The following is an 8,291-nucleotide window of genomic DNA, read 5'->3' as shown; positions in this document are numbered from 1 at the left end:
TGCATTTCCTGGCTAATGTCTCTTGTTTTATTGCCATAATGTAAGATAATGGTTATTGTGAGCCTTGAATTGCAAATCACATCGTATTGAAACAGGGTGAACCCAGAATGGCTAAGCAAAATGGACCAAATTGATCCAATGTTTCTGTTAATGTATGTAGTGTAATAGTAGTTTCTCAATACAAATGCCAGCACAATGTGATTGGCCACACCTTCACTCCACCCGCTAACCCCCGCACCCCGGCAGATGAAACACGATCTATTGCCCGATGCGATCAGACGGATTGTGTTCCCTCTCACTTTGTTTAAACAAGGCCTTTTTGAACCTCCAAAGTGTGACTTAATAAAGATGAAAATGGGGCGGGGGTAGGTTTCCCTTTTTGGTCCCTCGATGAGAACCACATGCGCAAACAGACGGCCCGTAGTGTGGCGCTAAGTGCCGCACATGATAGGAGGAACAGTAATCAGATTGGTTTCCTGTGACAAACAATAACATTTATGTTAAAACCTGCAGCTCTGAGGGCAGCGCGGTAGCTCCCAGGCTAATCGCAGACTGCAGACTGTCCTCTTCTCCCGACAAAATTATTGGCCTTCTTCCTTATTTGCATTAATGATAGTATGTCTTTGTATTTCTTTTCGAATACCCAGTGTAATAACCCAAAACAACAAGTATTTCTTAGACACAGTAATACCCATGTAAAAAAAACTACAACTTGTTGCCTAAAGTATTTTGGTTTGTGTTTGCAAAAAACATTTTATGAAGCACGAGTGCTGCCAAGTTGTGCAAGTTTCCATGGCGGAGCGCTTCCTGAAGCTGTCATCACTGGAACCCACTACTGTTTTTGCTTCGAGTCATCATGACTTTTGTGTTTGCATTAGAAAGTGCTGATTATAGGAGTCAGATGTAAGAATACACATTAGCTTTGGGCATCAGTCTCAACATGTCAAACTGTTTTGAGGCGTGTGATGCACAGTCCAGTTAAATTTGCGTTTACCAACCACTTTGCTTCACTTTAGCGGTTTAGTAGAGGATTGATCTATTAGATTTACCGAATGAACCACCTCCATATTGACCCAACTATAGAAATACTATAGTGCCTGACTCTAGAAACTTCTTCATGACCTATCTAACCAGCAGTCCTGCCTACTGACACACCCTCTTGTTATCCTCCATAATCGCCTACAAACATATTTTACTTACCTACTGAACTACTAGTCTGCAAATTTACATAAATTACCTAGAGACGTATGGTTTTAGCATATATCTGACTGCGTAATTAAAATGCCTAACTACTGGATACGATTTGTACGGGATTTTCAATCTTTTTTAACGGCTAAAGAAAAGATGCCTGTGTACTATTGGTTCTGATATTGTCCTCAGAAAATGGTACAATAGTTTTGCCTGTTGAATAGCTATGTGCCATTCTTCAGATTTATGAATCATCGTTGTAAATCATATTGGGGCTTGTAAGATCCCCAGCCAACATACATGAGAAGAAACAAGTTTTCATTCTAGGCTAGCTGAGTATGGTAGGATCTCCACCTGAAGCCAATGGGTTCCCTCTCATTGTTTTTATTTGTTTAAGTTATGCCTTTTGTGACATTATGCCTTTTGTCACCCTACCAGGCATGAAACAGGTTGAAAACTGGTATTTACATAAGGCAGCTCTGAACTACTAGTATTTATGTGATTTTCCTGAAACAACTTGAGAAGATGTGTTCCTACCTACATAGTAGCTGGGGACAGACCTAACAACATATATCCACACTAGTCTACCAACCTCCTTAGTTGCCAACAAATTTTCATACTAACCCTGCCTGCTTATCTCGGCTGTTTTGGCTCCGTTAATAGTGGAGGTAGTCCAGCCAAATACAGTAATACTCCGCAGTTCAAATATCCACTCTAACAGACAGATATCAAGTATCTTTGGACAGGACACAAAACCCACATCTTCCCCAAGTGGACCTTGCAGCCTCTTAGATGCCAGCATGGTATGTGTATGAGATTCTGCAAAGTGCTTTGGGCATCATGATGGAATGTGGTAGATAAAACTATGTACTTGATGGTAGCTATTAACATACACAGACACCAACCCATCAATTTACAGTACAGAGACACTGGTAGAGTGTATAAACTGTTCTACCCCCACACTGACATACCTACCAAACAACCTCCTGACTTACAAATCACACTCATATTAACGTGCCTAAACATCAACCAAAGTACCAATCTAATGTTTAAACAAAACTATAAAAAATATAAAAAGAGAGCTCCATTGCGGGTCTTGTAAAGACCGCTCCCTGTTACCAGGCCAAATGCCATTTGTGTTATTTACACACGGCACTTGTGGTTATTTCCCTGAGAGACTACTTTAGAAAGCCAGAAATCTTCAGTATTTTCCCTTCTTATTTTCACCACGCCAAGCTCTAAGATTACATTTAAAATGCTAACATGGTAGATGGATACCAGAGTTACTACGCAACCTGCCGGCTGCCCCCCTCATTCTCCTCCGAACATTTTGGGACGTAAAAACAAAGTTGGCTAGCGGGAGGTTAACCACGAACCGTTTTAAGGGCGTTTCTGTGTTTGGTGTCATGTATATAATGTTTCAGAGTCGGTCTGTTAAAGTTTTCTGAAGTATTTCTCCTCTCTGCATTCACGTCGTCATCTCCTCCAGCCACAAGTCCCAGCACCTCAGCTGGCTTCTTGGAAAGCAGCCAATGCAAAGAAACTTGGTGTCTCTTAAAGACGCACTTTCACTTGGGAGGTTACTTCACTGAGTTCGATTGATGGCTCCCTCACTCTTGGTCCATGTGTCATGATCGTTTATTTTTGAATACTCTTCAAAAAGATTATTTCATTAAATTGATGTGTAAGATATAGAGCCAAATGATGTTTAAAGGATGGTCAAAGCTAGATAGCTAACTAGATGGCTACTAGAATAAAATCACAGATCTCAATATGTATCAGAAATATATAAATTTTATTGCTTTTTTTAATTTGAAACCTAAAATGACAAACCACACAAACAACTTGTGGAGATGTCTATTGAACCTGTCCAACTAGACCTCTGGACCTACTTCCCAGCAACTTCCTTCTCACCAACCTTCCGATGCACCTACCAATTGTTAAGGCATTCATGTTCTTGAAGATCTAGCCAGAGCTGCTTTCCATCCAGTCGCCCACTCCCATCCTTGCTAGTCCACCCAAGCTACCATAAGGCCTGTCTGCTGAGCTGACTTGCTATCCTAATGTATACAAATACCTCATTGAAGGTATTCACTTGCTCACTTCCAACCTACCAACATCCCTCCAAACAGTCAGGATATTGTCAGCATCACTTAAAGCAGGGGTGTCAAACCAGTCCTCAAAGGGCCGCAGTGGGTGCAGGTTTTCATTCCAACTCAACAAGAGGATACCTTTTGCAAGTGTAATCAGTTAATTAAAGTCAGGTACTACTTATTTTAGAAGACACCTGATTGGTTAAAATGTCGGCACTGGATCGGTTGGAACAAAGACCAGGACCCACTGCGGCCCTCGGTGGAATCGGTTTGAGACATGTGACTTAAAGGAACTAACTCCCACATGCGTTTCGGTATGTTTACGATTGTTATATATTTTTCTTACCGAGAATAGACAGGCAGAAGTAGATATTAATTTCACTACTATTATTTCTCGATTGTTCTAGAGACAGAGACTAATGGCTATAGCCAGCGCCGGTCTTTTGAAATTATATCCCAAGATGACAGACACCCTTCTGAGACCGTGACCGGATAATGTGTGACCACATTTCACCAATATGGAGCTACACACAAGCTGCACAACCGACAATCTTTGAACCATGTTTATTTCCCTCAGTGAGGAGGTAAAAAAATGTAGTAATCTTGCTTTATTAAAAAAATAAAACAGCAAGAAGGCTTACCTGAGTCTGCAGATAGGTCTATGGGTTACAGGAACAAAATACAGTTTCCACAGATTTCCTTGGTTGTTTGGTACGTGAATTGATAGGAACTTGGTCAGTATTTTGGTATTAAGCCTGCCCCCCTCCATTCCCTAATCACTGTAGGTTCAGTATCACATTAAGTCAGTTTGGACATGGTAACTCAGTACCTAACCAGGACAGGTTGTTTGAAATACTACAACCTGCTTCATCATATCCAAAGACAAATATGTTTCGATCAGATCCCTTTTGGAATCCATTCTGGCATATGTAGTGGTTTTGTCATGGTAGGATCATCTGTTTATTCTACTCCAAAAAGTATTTCACATTATTATGAGGCACTCAGAGGCACAAGTCAGTAATTGCATGTTTAAGACATTTATAAAAGTCATTTACCAGCAGTGGTAAAGCAGTGGCCATGTTGTAAAACTCTTAAAATTCTCTCCCCCGCTTTGCTTTACGCACAGCCAGACGGCGCTAACAAAATGCACCCTGTCATTTTTGACTGAAGCTACCACACACAAATTGTGTTAAGTTGTTTTAGCTAACAAAATCTGCAAGAATCTAAATTAAAGTTCTTTTCACAATAGTGACTTGTATAAAAGAGACATTTTGACTAAGAGCAAAATTGACACTCCTTGCTAAATGCAAGGACACTAAACTGACAATTTGAATTATAGGTGGGCCAATTCCAAATGCACATAAGCACTGTTCACTTCAACCAATTTTATATCCTTTAAATATCTTTCGGACAATGTTTTTTGTTTTGTTTTTAGTATCGAACAAACAGCTCAGTGCTCAAGATGCGTTCGTGCAGACTGTGGTGTTGAAACAGTTTTTAGCAGGTTGAGTCAATATTGAGCATTGGAAGCATCAATATGTTTTTTGCAGACCAGTGTAAAGTTAATACAAATAACAAGATCAATACCAAATGTATAACAAATGACTGAGTGCTTGCATTTTTTTCTTTAGCACCCCAAAACTCTGTTTTTACCGCAACCACCGCAAGTGTACTGGATCTGTTGTTGCTTAAAATAAATAAAGTTCCAGCATGCAATCACCACCATTGAAGCAAACGACAAAAATCACATCAATTGTCGAAAAATGGATTCCGTCCTTGAATGCATTTGTCTTTGCCCGCCGCGGTGTCAGAACACTCATGTTTGCCATTAAAAGGCAATCAGACGGCACATGTTCTCGCATTCAGACGGCGGAGGCGAGCGGCGGATTAGAAACAGCTTGGAGTGCAAATTGAATTAGGCCCGTTTGCAGATGACTCCCTAAGAAATTAAATGTCATCCTCGGCCAGACTAAAATGCAAAACACGTGAAAAGTTCTGCCTTGCTGTACTTGGACATGCGGGCTGTGAATCACGCCGGTGATGAGGAGAACTATCCTCCCCGTCCCGACGTTTTTCGGACCCCCCGCCGTTTCACAGTGATGATTTGGGTTGTAGACAAAGCGATTGAGTTTCAATGAGGCATGAGTGGCCACGTCGGTGTTTTGACAGACATACAATCTCGGCCTGCTGGGCAGCTTTTTTCATTCCCCTCCGCTGGCTTCTGTATTTGAAGTGGATATGCAAGACTCATTGAAAGTAATGATGTCGCAGTGATGGGGCTGGGGGAAGTCTTGAGTTATTGTTTTAATCAGATAAAGTAACAGAAATGTGTGTTATTGCCTCACTTGTGTTGCAATTTTCCAAATCTTTTTATTAAACAATCCTTAGCATTTTCCATACTTAAACCAATTATAAGGGTGTTGATACAGTAGGTTTTTGTGTATTTATTTATTTTATTCGCAGTGCAGTGTTTTTTATCCTCTGCAAAGAATGGTTCTTAAAACTGTGTATAGTCCTATCTCACACGGATACCTGCTAAGGCCCAAATACCAGAATAAGAATAAAATGATAGAGTGCTACTGTCCTCGTTATAAATCGTTTTTTGGGGTAGACGCTAGAACAGATTCATGGCATTTGGAAAACATTGAGATACAAAGGTTTTTAGGTACACTCCTGGTCACGAAACAATTTAAATTTGAATGTTATGTTACCAATGTAAATTGAATCAATAGAAATAATCTCCATTAAAAAAAATGCCTCAACATTTATTCTTTGGATCCTCTCGCCAATTCTTCATGATAACCACCCTCTTGTTTGATAGAAATAGAAGTCGAAGTAAACAGTACGTCTAGCTCCTCTCGTGTAGATCTTAAATGAGACAGTTGTACCATTCCGTCGCAATCCAAAAGCAGTTAGTCATGAATTTAAAATTGCATTGACAGCAGTATGTGTTAGACCATCACAATGTGTGCTCTCGGGATTATAACAACAAATAAAAAAGAAACCATCACGCCCGCCGCTCGTAGCTCACGTCTCTCCTTTCAACATGACTCATATCTGCTGCGGCACTGTCTGGTCCAACTCGCTGCTTGAAAATAAGCTTTAAAAAAAAAATCAGCCGTCAGTTTTCCACCAGCTGCTGGCCGACAGCATGCGAGCAAACTTAGTTAGGAAAATAAAATATAGGAAATATAGTGCAGTTCAGACCACAGTACACTTTTGGTGATGGATATGTGCAAAATGTGTGTATGTGCGTTTTTTTCCTCTTTCTAACCACTGACATCAGAGCCGATCTCGAAACAACAAAAATTAAAAGATGGGAGCAACAAAGCACTCTCCATTGGTCATGGAGACGGTTCAACGCATTTATCAAATTTCAAAGCTGCACGCAACCTACATATAGACAAGCCATTACAATTTAGCATCATCCATCTACACAGGATACCTTCTTCTGATTTGAGGCGACTTTCCTAACTAATGACCCTGAAATCTTCAGCGTAATACTAAAAAAAATGATAAATCCTCTCATGAGGACCCTTAAGATAAGGTTCACGTAGCAGAGCCCCCACGATGGATGCACTATTAAACCTCACTGAAAAGACAGTTCTAAGAGGACCTTCTGACCGGGACCTCAGGAGACAATTTTATTGAGATTTTTGACTTTGTGCAGCCGAACAACATCTCTGCAAAGAGCCTGAGTAGGAACTTGTAAATACTTTCCACTTATAAAGTTCTCTTGAGAATTTATTTATAGGGCTTTCACAGCATTGGAGCAAATTATAGTGCTCGGCCAGAAAATTATCTTCATTTTGGCACGTGTTTTCATCGTTGTCGATGGCGCTACCGGCGTGTAACCAGTCGTGCAAATGAAAGGGTGGCCACACATTAAAAAACAACACCGACATAGGCAAAAGTGTGTGCAAGGATCGTTTTTTTTGGGGCGCTTCCTGTCAAGATGAGACAAATTAGACACCATTATTCACGTCACTCGTGCAGCTGCTCTCTTAAGTGGTTCCCGCGTCGACTACGGTGACGCTTTTTGCTTTGAAAGCCACAGCCGTAATTTACTGGACCTAAAAGCACTTTTGGCTCCTGTTGGGATTTTTTTCCTTGGTTGTCTTCTTCTTTTGCTGCCTTGTGTTGCAGTGGATGCATTTTTTCGTTGCGCCAGAACACTTCGAGAAGTTTCCAAACGTAAGCTGTAATCAACGTCCACCCCTCGGTGCATCGTTGCATCATTTACGAGAAGATATTTCTCAACCGCTTCACCGCGACACACTAAAACAATGACAGACGTTTCTATTGGGTCACTGGATAGTCCTCATCTTAGTATTTAATACAGAGTAAGGAATCAAACGTAAAATGTAGATTATTGTCATTTTCTTTACCCTGCAAAAAAATGTCTGTACTTTAATTTGGAAAGCTTTGTGACGGTTTTTGTTTTTGAAATATCAGTTAAAAAGTACACACCAAATTCTGTCCGGCAACAAGTGTTAAGGAAAGAAAAGGAGCAAATAAAGAGAGGGAAGATTATGACAAAGTTTGAAGGTTTTAGAGGGAAACCAAAGGCATGACCACAATTTGTGTTGTGTTACACTGCAAAACCTTAATTCTCACCAAGATGAAATATCCAAAGCATGCTCAACTGTGACACACTTTTATGGTTTTGGATGAAAAAAAGGCTTTAGTAACTCCACTTGTATTAAATAATCATATGTTAACAACAAAAATAAAAATCATTAGTTTGTATTTTTGGAGGTGTGCAACTAAATTAAACCATTTGGTCATCAAAGACACTCAAACCCAGCCTTCACTCCCTCCCTCCTGCCTCATTGACCTTCCAGCCTTTATTGTCCCAAAGTGAGACTTGATTAGCGGGCCTAAAGCCCCCCCACTGAGTTTCTCCTCGGTGGCCGTAGCTGATCTTTTGTACTAATTTTGGATTAATGCGAGTTCCGCCGAGAAGGCCCCCCGTGCCACACACACACATACCCGAACACACAGCTACAC

This window comes from Stigmatopora argus, chromosome 9, assembly GCF_051989625.1.
Source record: "Stigmatopora argus isolate UIUO_Sarg chromosome 9, RoL_Sarg_1.0, whole genome shotgun sequence".
Lineage (NCBI taxonomy): Eukaryota > Metazoa > Chordata > Actinopteri > Syngnathiformes > Syngnathidae > Stigmatopora > Stigmatopora argus.
The sequence above is the reverse complement of the archived record's forward strand: the minus strand, read 5'-3'. Positions refer to the sequence as shown.